The sequence below is a fragment of the Lactuca saligna genome, chromosome 5, assembly GCF_052625555.1.
Source record: "Lactuca saligna cultivar CGN05327 chromosome 5, ASM5262555v1, whole genome shotgun sequence".
In the NCBI taxonomy this organism is placed as follows: domain Eukaryota; kingdom Viridiplantae; phylum Streptophyta; class Magnoliopsida; order Asterales; family Asteraceae; genus Lactuca; species Lactuca saligna.
The window spans coordinates 226,927,519-226,943,048 of record NC_136421.1 but is presented as its reverse complement, the minus strand read 5'-3'; the positions used below and the strand labels follow the sequence as shown (position 1 = coordinate 226,943,048).

General features: G+C 36.5%; 1 non-coding gene and 1 pseudogene across 1 annotated transcript; both read left to right on the top strand.

Moving 5' to 3' along the window:
* The first annotated feature begins 2,766 nt into the window (after positions 1-2,766).
* Positions 2,767-11,318, top strand: LOC145046323 (calmodulin-binding protein 60 A-like; annotated as a pseudogene).
* Positions 4,216-4,322, top strand: LOC144998984 (small nucleolar RNA R71). The gene has a single exon (XR_013660515.1). It is a non-coding gene; the product is annotated as a small nucleolar RNA R71 (small nucleolar RNA).
* Positions 11,319-15,530: the final 4,212 nt, after the last annotated feature.

Below are 15,530 nucleotides of genomic sequence, written 5' to 3'. Positions count from 1 at the left end.
GCACTTGAAATAACTTAGAGAGAAATTAGAACACTTCTAGAAATCGTGTAGCCCTCATACATACACATAGTGTTAGTGTAGTCACGATTTCTTGAGCCATGGGTTTCTTTTATATGGTGGCTATTAGGGTTACACCATGTAACTCATGACTTTACCCATTCCTTATGCTCCATGGGTTTTAACCTCCATGGAGTATCCATGGGTCACCCCATGGACTTAGTCCAACATAAGGAATCTTGGATCACAAGCCCACATATATAAGAATGAATGATTTACACAATCAACCCATATATTTAATTAGTCTTCTTTTGATCACTTAATTAATTCTAGATTAATTCTTGATCAATACTAATTAAATAATCTCATTATTCTTATTATTAATATACTAGAACTTATAATATATTAATAACCGTAAGTGTCTTATTTCTCTCATTATAGTCTATCCAAGTGCATGATGCCATGCAACCCAAATGGACCATGCCGGGTCGGGTCAAGTCTTACCAATTATAGTTATGGACTTAGACATTAATCCAACACACACATCTTCTTATAATTCCATCCGCACAGCTTCGAAAGAGGTATGGATCGTCCCAAAAGTAATATTTGATCTCAGCAAAGAATTTCTTCTTTTGTTGACTACTATAATCCTTCGGGACGTAATTTGTAGCTAAATAGTTAGCTATATCTGCGAACCATGGCTCCTCTCCCACGGACACCATAATGTATTCATCATGAAAGTCGTCTCCATCCTTATCTTCTTGCAATTGCGGGTTCTCGAGCCTAGATAAATGATCGGCCGCTACATTCTCCATTCCTTTCTTGTCTCGTATCTCTATATCTAATTCTTGAAGAAGCAGCACCCATCGTATTAGTCTTGGCTTGGCATCCTGTTTGGAAAACAAATACTTGATAGCCGAGTGGTCAGTAAAAACAGTGGTTTTAGATAAAACCAAATAGGGGCGAAACTTGTCAAAAGCATAAACCACGGCTAACAATTCTTTTTCAGTAGTAGTATAATTCTCTTGGGCAGGGTTTAAGGTCTTGCTTGCATAATAGATGGGTTGAAAGTGCTTATCAACCCTTTGACCAAGGACCGCTCCTAGTACATAGTCACTGGCATCACACATGATCTCAAAGGGTAAGTTCCAATTTGGTGCTATAATGATCGGGGCATTAGTTAATTTTTCCTTTAGAATTTCGAATGCCTCTAAACACTCTTTAGTAAAATTAAAGGGTACATCTTTTAGTAATAATTGTGTTAGAGGTTTCGTGATTTTGGAAAAATCCTTTATAAAACGCCGGTAAAAACATGCGTGTCCCGAAAAACTCCTAATGCCCTTTACATTAGTTGGTGGGGGTAACTTGGCAGTGGTGTCTATCTTTGCCCGATCCACCTCAATTCCCTTTTTAGAGACTTTGTGTCCCAAAACTATACCCTCCTTGACCATGAAGTGACATTTTTCCCAATTTAGGACCAAGTCGGTTTTCTCACACCTAGCAAGCATGGAATCAAGATTTGAGAGACAGTCATGGAAAGAAGATCCGAATACAGAGAAGTCATCCATAAAGACCTCCATGAATTTTTCCACCATATCATGGAATATGGCGGTCATACACCTTTGAAATGTTGCAGGTGCATTGCATAGTCCAAAAGGCATGCGTCTATAGGCGAAAGTCCCACTTGGGCATGTGAAGGTGGTCTTTTCTTGGTCCATTGGGTCTATGGGTATTTGAAAATACCCTGAAAACCCATCTAGAAAGAAGTAATAGCTATGGCCCGATAGTCTCTCTAACATTTGGTCTATGAAAGGAAGGGGGAAATGGTCTTTGCGAGTGGCATCGTTTAGCTTTCGATAATCGATGCACACTCGCCAACCGGTTACCGTTCGCCTTGGAATTAACTCGTTCTTTTCGTTGGTGATGACCGTCATTCCTTCTTTCTTGGGCACCACTTGGACCGGACTCACCCATGGACTATCGGAGATGGAGTAGATGATTCCTGCATCCAAAAGCTTGACTACCTCCTTCTTGACGACTTCTTGCATATTCGGGTTCAATCGTCTTTGATGTTGCACCACCGGCCTTGCTCCTTCTTCTAAATTGATTTTGTGAGAGCAATAGGATGGGCTTATTCCCTTGATGTTGGAGATGGTCCATGCGATGGCTCATTTCCTTTTCTTCAACACTTGTACAAGTTCTTCCTTTTCCGTCTTGGATAGGTCCGAGGCTATGATCACAGGATTCTGATTTCCTTCTTCCAGAAAGGCATACTCCAGATGGTCAGGTAGTGTTTTAAGCTCCAATTGGGTGTGGTTAGTGACGGACTCGCCGAGTGCAGGTTTGGTACTCGGCGAGTTGGTAGCTGCATTCACGACTTGTGGCTGTTCTTCAGTTGTACTCGGTGAGTAGATCGGGTCTACTCGGCGAGTAGGGCTCTCAGATTGCTTCTTTATTTCTTCATACTCCGCTTCTTCCAACAGTCTTTCAATCTCTAGTAAGTCCTTTTCTGGGTTAAATGCTTCATCCCAAGCTGCAAACTTGCTGGAATCTTCAAGTATGTCTTCTTCTAAGAGTTCGTCAAGCATGTCTATTGAGAAAGCCGTGTCGTCACTACTCCTTGAGTACTTCATGGCTTGGTCTACCCCGAATGTCACTGAATCGTCCCCAACTCGCAGTGTGAGCTTAGAATCTCTCATGTCTACGATAGCGCTAGCTGTGTTGAGGAAGGGTCTTCCAAGGATAATTGGCACTTCCGGATCCGCCTCCATGTCTAGAATGATGAAATCAGTCGGGAAGACAAATTTGTCCACTTTTACTAGCAAATCTTCACAAATGCCTCTTGGGAAGGTGACAGTTTTGTTTGCTAAATGAATTGCCATTCGAATTGGCCTTGGCTCCGGGAGGTCTAGCTTCTTAAAGAACGAGTATGGCATAAGGTTCACGCTTGCTCCAGAATCAGCTAAGGCATGGATTACAGCCAAGTTGCCAAATTGGCGAGGTAACGTTAAGCTCCTCGGATTACCCTTCTTCTTTGGTAATTTGTTTAGCATTGCTGCGGAGCAGTTCTCATTAAGCACTACCTTCTGCACTTCTTCCATCTTTCTTCTGTTGGTGAGGAGTTCCTTAAGGAACTTAGCATACTTGGGCATTTGCATGACGGCTTCAATGAAAGGGATGTTGATTTGAAGAGTTTTAATGTGGTCAAGAAACTTCTGATATTCCTCTTCCTGCTTCACTTTCTTGGCTCGGGCTGGGTATGGCATTGGAGGCTGGTATGGTTTCAAGGGCGGCTGTTCATTCGTTTTAGCAGGGGTACTCGCCGAGTCCATCGGACCTACTCGGCGAGTAGGGCTCTCAGATTGTGAATCTTGGTTTTGTACTCGTTCTTTCGTTCCTTCCTTCTGGGAGTCCCTGGTTGCTTCAGTTCGAATGGGGGCCAGGGGAGTGATGATCTTCCCACTTCTTGTTGTGACAATGTTTACTTGTGCGCCTCGTGGGTTGTTCTCGGTTTTGCTAGGAAGCTCACCCGGTGACCTTTGGTTTAGTTGTTGAGCGAGTTGCCCAAGCTGCGTTTCTATGTTGTGGATGGATGCTTGCTGGTTCCGGAGCATTGTTCTTGTTTCTTGGATAGCAGCATCGTGGTCACTATGTCTTTTCTCGGAAGCGGCTACAAATTTAGTAAGCATATCTTTCAAGCTTGGCTTCCTCTCTTGCACCGGCTCCTCCTTTTGATAAAAGCCTCTCCCTTTCTGTCTATACTTCTCCTCCTTGGCCTTCTTGTACTCTTCGTAAGGCAGCCACTCTTTCTTTTGTTTACGCAAGTCCTCATCATATCTGTCACCGCTCGAATAGCATGCTTGTGCCTTCTTGTTGCCATTCTCATCCAGATCGCAATCTCTAGTGAGGTGAGGTCCATTGCAGTTTTCACAACCCACCCGAATAGCACGAATAGTTTGATCCATTTTGTCCATCCTTCTATCCATGGTTTTTAACATGGCCATGACCGCGGATAAATCTTCAGTGGCAGCATACGCGGCTCCCCTCGTGACATCATTCCTAGGGTTGTGGTATTCTCTAGAGTGTTTAGAGAATTCTTCAATCAATTCTTTAATCACCGGGGGTGGTTTCTTTGTAAGTGGGCCTTGCGAGTCTAGCAATTGCCGGGTTGTGACATTGACTCCATCATAGAAGATGGAAACTTCTTGATGGCTGTTTAGATCATGGTGTGGGCAGTTTCTTAGCAGACCTTTGTACCTCTCCCATGCTTCATATAAGGACTCTCCAACTTGTTGTTCAAAGTTTGCAATGGCCTTCTTCAGTTTGGCTACCTTGGATGGTGGGCAAAAATGATCAATAAATTCTTCCTTCATTCTGGCCCAAGTAATGACTGATCCGGGGGGAAGTGACTTGAGCCAGTCTTTGGCAGCACCCTTGAAGGTTACCGGAAGCATACGAAGTAGTTGAGTTTTGCGAGTTACATTTGGAATATTGAAGTAATCAGCAACATCATTTACTTCATCCAAATGTTTGTAGGCATCTTCATGATCTTTCCCATAGAAAGGTATTTCCTTGAGTGAAGCTAGGATATGACCTTTTAGCTCGAAGGTAGCAGTCGCGGGAATTGCGGGTTGCACAAGTCCCGGGCCATGGTCGTCGCGCATCCTCTTCTTCCATTCTCCCATGGGGATTTCATCAATGTTAGCCATAGTGAACGCTAACTCTTCCTCCGACTCGGTTTCTTGCTCGTACGTTGTCTCCTCTCCTTCCTCGGTCTCGTATCCAATATCTTCTTGAATTGGCTCCTCAATTATCAAAGAAGCGCTAGAAGCTCCTGATTTACTGCTCTTGTTTTTCCCAAAAACAGTCTTCAAGTTGGACAATGGTGATTTCTTTGGTGTGCTTGAACTCTCCACGTCCTTCCCTTTGTTTCTTTTCAATGCGGATTTGGGGTCTTCAAACGGGGGTACCAGTGGTGTGTTTGCTCCTCTGGTCATGAAAGTCCTGAAATCAACTAAATAAAAAGCGTAAAAAGAACAAAAAAAGATTGTAAAAATAAAGAAAATCTACTGCTGAGTAAACTGCTACTCGCCGAGTAGGTGCGATTGCACTCGGCGAGTATCAGCGATATTTCAAAAAAAAATTCTAACTTTTAAATTAACTAAAACAGATACTAAAACCTAATTATTAATTACTAAATTGCAATAAATGAACTTTATGCAAGTAAACTCACACAAAGGATCGAAAAAAAAATAGGAATTAGCTTAATTATTTAGAACCGTTCCCCGGCAACGGCGCCAAAAACTTGATGTGTGTTAATTCAACTAGTTTTATCCCTACTTTTTATTAATAAATTGAGCACACAAAGGCAGTGAACCTGTCTTTAAGTGGTATAGATTGATAAGTAAGGTATCGAACTCAGGGAACGGAAAATTAAACTAATAACTAATTTTAACTAAAACAAATAATAAAACTAAAGGGTTTTTCTCTAGTTTTGCAAGACTAGAAACTTAGACAAACTAAATTAACTAATTATCTAAAGCAACAACTATTCACCAAATTTGATAAAGATGTTTCTATTTAGGTTCAACCAATTCACTCCTATGGTTATTTAAGTTTAAGATAGATTAATTGTTATTGGTTACCAATTATAATAGTTAGGTTCATATTCATTACTCCTAACCCTTAGACAATTAACTAATTTAAGCGTTGATCAAGTGTTTAAACTAATTAACTCCCTAGATTAATTATTTGGATTAAATAAGATTTGTAATGATCAATTAAGTTATTAATTCAATTAACCTCTTGTTGATGGTTTCTCAAACAAGCTCACACATTAATCTTCCTATTTTCTTATTAATCTTAGTTTCATAATCATTACTTCTAAGCATATGGTTTAGCATTCACATAGACATATGAGGTTAACAATTAAGTGATTTTCATGCAACCTAATTGCCTTCCAATTAACAGAAAATAGTAGTGATTAATACATAAGGTTCTTTAACAAACTTAATTTAATAAATCACCAAAAGACAATTAATCAATATTCAATAATCAAACCATAGGAGTTCTTTGGTATTCCCCAAATAGAAACAAAAACGAATTTAGCTCATAATTGTAGTAGAAACCAACAAAGAAACAAAGTTTACTAAAGCAAACATGTTTAATTCCTAAGTCTAAGTGGTAGAATTAACCCAATTGCTTGAATTCTTCCAAATAGTGAAGCCTAGGGTTCTTCAGCGCCTTCTGAATCTCTTAGTCGCAGCCAATCCTTCAAAATTCGCCAAAGGTTCTTTTTTTCTGAGATAAGGATTCATCTTATGTAAATATCCCAAACAGGGTGTACTCGGCGAGTAGCAGAATCAACTCGCCGAGTAGATCCATACTTATCCGTCTTGAATCAGCAGTCGTATTTATCTTCTGGAATACACTCGTGTACTCGCCGAGTAGGGTCGATCTACTCGCCGAGTAGATCCCCTTCTTTCACTCTTTGATCTTCAATTGCTTCCCTTTTCTCCTTTTTGCTTCCAAGCATATCTTTTGGACTGAAAACACAATTCACAACATTTTAAGTACCTTTTGTCCACATTATTCACATAATTAATTAAAAATAACTAAGAATATATGCTAAATAATTAACTAATTATGCACATATCAAGGAGTCCTCAAGAGAGGAACACCAGACTTGAGAATATGTGTTGGAGGATTTGGAATTTAGGTCGTCAGAAAAAATAGGTTTTTACAACTTTTGTTTACTTAATTGTTAATTTTTTCCCCTCAAATTTCTTTCTTATGCAATTAGGTGTTGATTCAGTTGGTGAATTTCATCCGAACAACCGTGTGAATTGTTTGTACTTTTCAATCTAAATTTTTTCTACCTGCTACACAGGGATTGTGAGGATTAGATACATACTTGTAAAACAATTTCTAGTGGGATCGAATCATCAGCAAAAGTGGAAATAGTCGTTTTTTGTGACAACCCGAAATTTCCATTCTATACAAACTATATCACTTCAATAGAAGTTATAGCAGTCACAGTTAATTTTCAGACTTCTCGCGTAAGTTTGAGTAATTCAGGGTTTACACTTCAGGAAATATCAGGAAAGTGGGTGCACTAGGGTTTTGTGCAACACTGTTATTCCAACACTCTATTATATTAGAAATCATTTCAGGAATAAAAATATTTTCTGCCAAAATATCTCAGGACTATAAATAGATTTCTGAACCAAATTCATTCATTATTCACAATTCCAACTAAAGAAAATCCATTTTCTCTCTCACGGATCTTCGGGTTTTTATCCCAAATCGTGAGTACCTCTTTCTAGTAACGTTAGAAAGCTTTATATGTGTTTATATCATGATTTAGAAGGCTAAATCACTAGATCTAGGAGCTTACTCCCCAAGGTGTTCTTGGGCGGTAAACTCCCGAAACGAAGCCAAAAACTGACCCTTGTGTTATGATAAAGCCTTAGACTCATATGTATGCATGTTAGGGACAAGAAAACAATCAAAATCCACCCAAGTTTGGGAGTTTACGGCCCTAGATTATCATAGGCCGTAAACTCCATTGAAATGGACAAAAGGGTGTTTTTATGACACCTAAAGCCCTTGACCTTTACAAGAAATTGTTACCCACTTAATTGGGGGACCAAACCACATCAAAATCACTTAACAAAGTGAGTTTACGGCCAAGACATGGTTCTTGGGCCGTAAAATCCTAAAAAGGGCACCAAGGTGTGCCTAATGCCTTCATATGCTTGGAATAAAAGTCTAGAACCCATACCACAAGTGCAAAGGACTTGAAAACAACAAAAACACCCTATACTTAGAGTTTACGGCTGTAAACTCTAAGGGGAATGGCCTTAGGGCCGTAAACTCTTAATTGGAGTACTTCTAGACCTTAAACCCTTCCAAGGACTTAACCACCAAGTTGGAATAATTCTAGGAACCATTTGGGACTTCAAAACACACCAAACACACATGTTTGGGAGTTTACGGCTGTAAACTCAAGAGTTTACAATCGTAAACTCCATGTGTGTTGGTATAAGAGGAGTAAACTCATATATGGGATCCTTTGGAACCCTAAACACAATTGCCTTGTCCCACAATAGCTTATATGCAATCCTTAGGGCTTAAAACACTTATATAAAGTGTTTATTATGTCTAGGATGTCTTAACATTATCAATTAGTGATTTGAGACTAATTGAGTACATATATGTGTGCTTATATATTCATTAGGATCGTAGTGTGTGTACAAGTCCTCGCTTGACACCTAGCAATCCTATACCGTTCAGTTCATCCCAATCACCAACTACAGGTGAGTTCATACCCCAAATCAATGTTTTAAATGATTTTAAATGCTTTAAAGGGGGGGGGGAATACAAGTAGAAACAAACATGTTATTAAATCATTGTTATGTATTTAATAACTGTGTTTGTCATTTAACAGATTTCACATACTACAAAATGTGATGCATGAAATGGTTTTAAATCTTAAAAACGCATTGTTATCAATTGTTTTACCTTTGAAATGTATATTAAAAATGACATCAAGTCATTGTTAATTATTGTTCAAAACCCATAAGATGTCTTATAAAACCATTTTACATTATTGAACTAAACTATGCATGTACACTTATATTCTTATATATGTATTGATGTTATAGTTTACAGTTTTCATTTAGTTTCTCACACCCTTGATTAGTAAGAGTGTATAAACCTACTTGAACAACCAATTACCTTCCAGTAAATTATCATAGGGATAATTTAGAGATATCAAACATAATTCCTATTACAAGGAATCACACAAGAGTCAGTTCATTCATGAGTCTATACCAGTACATTACCTGATACATGAGTACCTTTACATTTGATTACATGATACATGAGTACGTTTACATATACTTACATGATACATGAACACGCTTACATGAACGCATTACAAGAGTACCTTTACGTAGATACACTTAACTGTGTACATTAACATGAATACTTGTATCTCGAATTGCGAGGATGATTTATTAGTACCTTCTGTTTAAATCTTCCTGCATATCCCTAGTACCTCGGGATATCTAGACATGACCCTATCCATAGTACCTCGGGATACCTAGATGGGCCCCTATCCCTAGTACCTTGGGATATACGTACGGGACTAACCATTCCGGAACCCATCTGTTAGCAACAGTGGGTGATGAACATCTATGGATGCCTACGGTTATTACTTATACTAGGAGTACCTTTACAGGGACTAACCCTTCCTTCCCCCTGCTACTGCTACAGAGGACAATTGGATAATCTTCGGATGTTCATTAGGTTATATAGGTCGTGTTAATCCTAGTACCTTCGGATAACAGTTACATATGATGTGTTAGTCCTAGTACCTAGTGACAACACTTACAGTAGTACATTTTCCTGTTTACTTTATTTTGTGATACTTTCACATAAAAGATGAGTTAGACTAAGTACTTTAGTACTAAACAATTAAAGGAAAACTATCATTTTACTTACAAAACGTTCGGGTCTTGGTAGAAGACTACATCTCAAACTGATAGGAAATAAGGGATTTTCTAGGTTTTTTCATACGTACATCAACATTTTCATTTAACGATTTACATGGCCTTTATAACAGATTTTCACAAACAAGGAAATGACACTTATATACTTATGAATTCACCAGCTTTAAAGCTGATACTCGCTTTCAAAATAACTTGTATTCTCAGGTCATCAGTAGACAGGTAGGGAGGCCAGGTTTTGAGAAGACGGAGCAGACAAGTCTCGTCTTTTATTTTGATTGTATATTTTTGGTGTCTTACTACAATGAAAGAAACACACATGTATTAAAACTTTACTTATAATGCAATGGATGATGTTGTTGCTTGTTTATTATATTACACTGTTGTGATACTGTACATGACGTCCTCCACCCTGAACGTTTCCGCCGTTCGTGGTTTTGGGGTGTGACATTTTTTAGGGAGACATTGGTGATGATTCTGGTGACAATTAGACACTTGAAGGTTTCAATGTTAACATTGTTATAGAGAGGCATGGGATGAAACCACTTCTTCATGGAAATGCACTTTTGAATCTTAAAGAAGGCATCGGGTTAGTGGATGGTTTTTTTACAAATAATTCAAGCTGGACAAGGAGTCGGAAATTCAGACTGGGAGCACGGGTTTTGGACAGTTTTGATGGAATTCGAGTATACAAGACTTACTAGGAAAAAACAACCCCTAAATCATGTCCACATTAAGTCTATCAACATAAAAAGAAACAGAACCAATAACTATTTTAATTAATATGATGATGTGCTTTTTTGGTTTTTTTACTATACAAGAAACATCATCCACCGTATCTGTCTGATAAGGTATGAAAACTTGAAAAAATCAGCAAGGATAGAGCTTTTCACAATAGGTTGACCAAGGAAAAAGTCAAAATAGTCAAAGGTTTCTTAGTTCTTTACTTTCTCTACCATGCAAGGCTTCGACATGTAAGATGTTGCATTCTTTGTATTATTTTGCTCATAAAGTTTGTATTTTTACCAAAAATGTTTAGCATTTCAAATTGTTGGATCTGGTATGTCTGCTAAAATGTGGGAAGTTGTTGTGGAACATGCTACATGATGTGTGATAGATGATAAAAAAATTGTACTTGTATTGTCCTCAATCTCATCAAAGGGATGGTGTTGTGTTCAATATTGTGGGACAAGTCCTTGGACTCCTTTCGGATTGCAAATATGTTGTTTCCAACAAACTATCAGAAATTGTAAAGGTTAGGTTCTCAGACAATGCATATTGTCTTTCATTATTGTTTGGTTTGTTACATGACACAGCACAACCTCTTATGTTCTTTTATAGACGGAAGACCATAAGTTGGTGATGTATGCATTTCAAAACTTGGAGAAAGTTGTTTCCTATGATGATAAAGCATGTCTTAGAATGGGTACTTGATCTTTAACCGAAGATATATAGAGAATAATAATTACCTTTTGAAAGGGCGATTTGATTACCCACAGATGAATGCACCATCTCCAAGTGAATATGAGTCAAATCAAATGGGTTCAATCAATGTTGGCATTTGATGAGCATATAGACTTCGAATGCCATGTGGAAAACACCTTGATTTGTGACCCGAGCTCATCGATGCATTTGCAGTATCTTGGTACTTCATCTTCTTCTGTACCCGGTGATTTGCAATGTGCGGTTGATAGGTTTTTGTTTCTGTGTTCGGGCATGGGGAAAGCTCAGACAAGATGGAAGATTGTGTTGAGTGTTGTAAAGTGGTTCTCACTTATGTTAGAGATAGGCAAAGGGGTTTTACCTTAAAATGCTCCATTTGTGGATGAAAATACTCAGTTTTAGAGTGAATTAAAGTTCAAATATATCATTTCTTGTGTATATACAACACCACAACAGGTACTTTTTTCAACTCAGGACCTTTTATCAACCTGGAAAAACTGTAAAAAGATAAATAAAAAAAATATTATGTTTTCGTAGAATGAATAATTTTAGACAAATCAATAACTGATTAGATTATATGTTCTATGATCTGGGTGTAAAAGGTTGGATTTGGTTGGGGTGATACGATGTTGCTCTATTCGTGTAAAGTACATGGGGGTTAACAGCGGGATTCATTGATCTCGGTATTATTACTTAAATTTAATTCAATTCTTGTGTTTTTTTCTTAATTATTTCTTACAGAATTTTTATAATTTATAACAGAAAATGCGAAAGTAGATCATGTGAATAAAGCAGTAGGAAACATCTATCGGAGAAGAAAATCTCAACACTATACAAGGTGGTTAAAGTTATATCGATCACAATATAGGTACTATCGATATCATGATCTCTTTAATTTTTATACTTCCATTTTATTTTATGGATATCAAATTTGATGAATTTCATGCACTTCAAGAACTAACAATCACACTTGTTAGAAATCATGATTTCGAATCGGTTCTTGGGTTTTGGCAAACGTTCAGCTCTTTTAGGTTGGCTGGTAAGGTATTATCATATCGTTGTTTCAGCTTCACCATTAATTAGTTATCTTTTTCCCCCAATTTAATTTTATATTCAAATCTTTATCAATTATGTTATCCTAATTAATTAATGATCAAATTTTATGCATTCTTTCTTCAAGCAATTCTATGGATTAGTGATTAGAAGCACAAAATCTAGTGAAGGTATCTTTTATAATTTCATAATTCAATCCACCATTAAATTGTTTTTTAAATATATGCTGTTTTTATAATTTTATAATTCAATCCACCATTAAATAATTTCATAATTCCATCCACCGATTTCTACTACATATTCAAATAACAAAAGAAAACAATGTATACAACGCCAACAACGCATCTAATTTCATCTAGTTTATATAATTATTTATAATAATATTTGTTATAATGGTGAGAGTGATTGAAAAATATAAAAATTCAAATAGTTATTTAATATTTCATAAAACAAATCATTTTTATTTTTATTTTATTTTACAACAGCAACTCGTATAATTCAGAAATAATTATATGACTTATCAATTAGCATCAATTATTCAATTTGATTGATTGATATCGTTTTTTGTTAAATTTTATAAAGCGACGTCCACTCGTGTTGTAACTGAAATTTTTTTAGTTATAAGGGGCCCGTTAAAATAGCCGTTAATATAGAGACGGTTGTGACAAAAAAGAAAAGAAATGGTAAATTTCAAAGTTAAAGCCGCCCTACATAAATATCCAAACTCGAAAGTGCGCCACTAAACCCTGTTGGGTTTTTATCGGCAATTGACCTTTTTTAACCTCTGTTTCTCATAAGTAATTTAGTAGTTTTGTATTAATTTTAGGACAAATGGCATGCAATCATTAAACTTTTGATAATTTTCATCTTAAAAGTATATATATTTTTTTCTTAAATCGGGATCAATCAGCTAATCACAATTATTATATATACTTAATTTCAAATGAGAAATGAATATTATGATTTTGGTTTTGAGATTTTAGCCATAACAGTTTCATATATTGGCAGGTTTAATCCTTATATTGAAAATAAATTACAAAAATTATTCTTTAATAACTATCCCTACATGAGTTTTTTTTAAAGAAAATGTCTCTATATAGATTTTTTTATAGAAACGATCCATATATTTAAACAAAACTATGAAGTTAGTATCTACCCAATTAGAAAATTTAGCTATTACACCCACAAAGTAGATGTAATATCAACATAGTTTTATCTAACTACAGGGGTAGACCTAGGTAGAAGGGAAAGGGTGGATGTGTCCCAATTGGTTTGAAAATTTTTATATAAGGTAGGGTTAAAATTGGATTCAAATTTCTTTTTAATATACGATTCCCTTAACCAAATATACGTTAAGTTATTGGACTGGAAGTGTTGGTGGCACCTCCTTATTCCATAAGCAAAATGTATTGGGAATTTGGTCAAATCTGTCAAGCGCATAATAAAACAATTGAACTTTTATTCGAATTTAATTTGGCATAAATGAATTGTTATTAGCATTATAATAACACATTTCCAGTTCTTTAATTTATATGGCATACTTTCTTTATATTAAGATGATCGGCGGAGTTGGTTCCTGTGCATAAATATATATGTTGGTTATCAGAAAATTGAATCAGGTGTTGCCTTCTTCTCTATTCACGAGAACACATCCTTGTGTTCTATCAACCACACACCGGGACATCATCAATAACACCATTAATCTATTAACCCATCCTAATTGAAGGCAATCAACATGTGGTATCAAAGCAGTTTTGTATTTCATGATCATAAGCGACTGCAATATCTTTTCTAATTTAGTCACCTGATTTGCATATGCGATGATCGATTGTTTTTTCTCAATTTGGTCGATTTCTTCAAACTAACTGACGGTCTCTTCAAATTCCATCATATATGCAATATCAAATGATTAATCCTTATCATATATGATCCACCATTTAATCGATGTTGATCTAATTTTGTGTTCAATCGGTTTTTTTTCTTCTTCAATGCACTGTTGGTCGGTTTCACCCCAAGGTTTTCGTAACACATGCAATTAAGCGTTCTGTTAAAACATTATACACAATTTTGTTTAAAACACGAAACTTTAGTTACAAAATTCTGTCAAATTTGTTAAGTTGAGACTTCTGTATTGCTTCAAAGTAACCGGCCCAACCAATGATTTCTTTTTATCAATATGGAAGTCTAATAATATCTTAGTGTGAAACTGTTGAAATTATTGTTCAATTTGCCCAACGGAAAATTGAATGATAATTTTGAACAACTTAATGTTTAACATAGTTAGCATATAGACCGTGTTTCATCCAACAATAAAGCATGACTTCTATGTTTTTTCAATAAGATTATTTGTATCTCGCAATTTAACTACTTCACTTGACCAATGTTGAGTTAGTAGTTAAATTATGAAGCCATTACCAATAATTTTATTTTGTGTTCTTATTAGTCAATTTATTTATTTTGTCTTTTTGTACCCATTAATTCCCCCTTTTTTTTTCTTCTTATTATTAAAGAGCCTAATTAAACTGATACTGAAATTTCAGCCCCCTTGGTTGGTCATACCGGATTACTTTCAAACATTGACCCACTTAATGAGACGAACTATTCCTCATGGATTGAGCAAGTCAAAATAGCACTTGGAGTGATGGAATTAGACTTTGCATTAAGGGTTGATTGCCCCTCCCCCTTAACTAATAAATCCACAATTGATGAAAAACGTGTTTTTGTTCAGTGGGGGTGATCAAACCTCATGTCTCTAACGATCATTAAAAACTCCATATCATCTGCTCTCCGTGGTGAAATTCCTGATTCTAAAACAGCCAGCAGATATCTTGAGTCGGTTGAGGAGTAATTCAAGGGTACCTCTAAAGCGCATGCTAGTAATCTTATCCTTAAAATACTCACAACTAAATATGAAGGATCTGGTGGTGTCCAATAACACATAATGGTAATGAATGACATGGCCAACAAAACTAAAAGTATGAAAATGGAAATTTCCGAAGGTTTTTTGGTTCACTTTATTATGACCTCCCTTCCGGCTCAATTTTGGTCATTCATAATTAACTATAATACCCAAAGGGAGAAATGGAAAATGAGTGAACTAATAGCCATGTGTGTTCATGAAGAGGAACGTTTGAAATTAGAAAAACCCGACGTTGATCATCTCACCACCACCGACTCAAACAAGAGGAAGTTCAATAATGGTGGAAAGGGTTCCAACAAGGGGAATAAATCCAATTCCAATCCCAACAAATCTCAGAAAATTGGTCCTAGTACAAGTGAAAAAAAAAAGAGGCTAAGTGCAAATTTTGTAAGAAACCTGGCCACACCCAGCGTAACTGCCTGATATTTATGGAGTTGTTAGCAAAAAAAGATACGCTTTTTAATTACATAGTTTGTGAAACCTTTTCAATTAGTGTACCTTCTAATACTTGGTGGATTGACACGGATCAATGGTTCGTGTTACAAATTCATTGCAGGGATTCCATACAAAGAAACTATTGAAAAGCAACCAACGGACCATTAAAA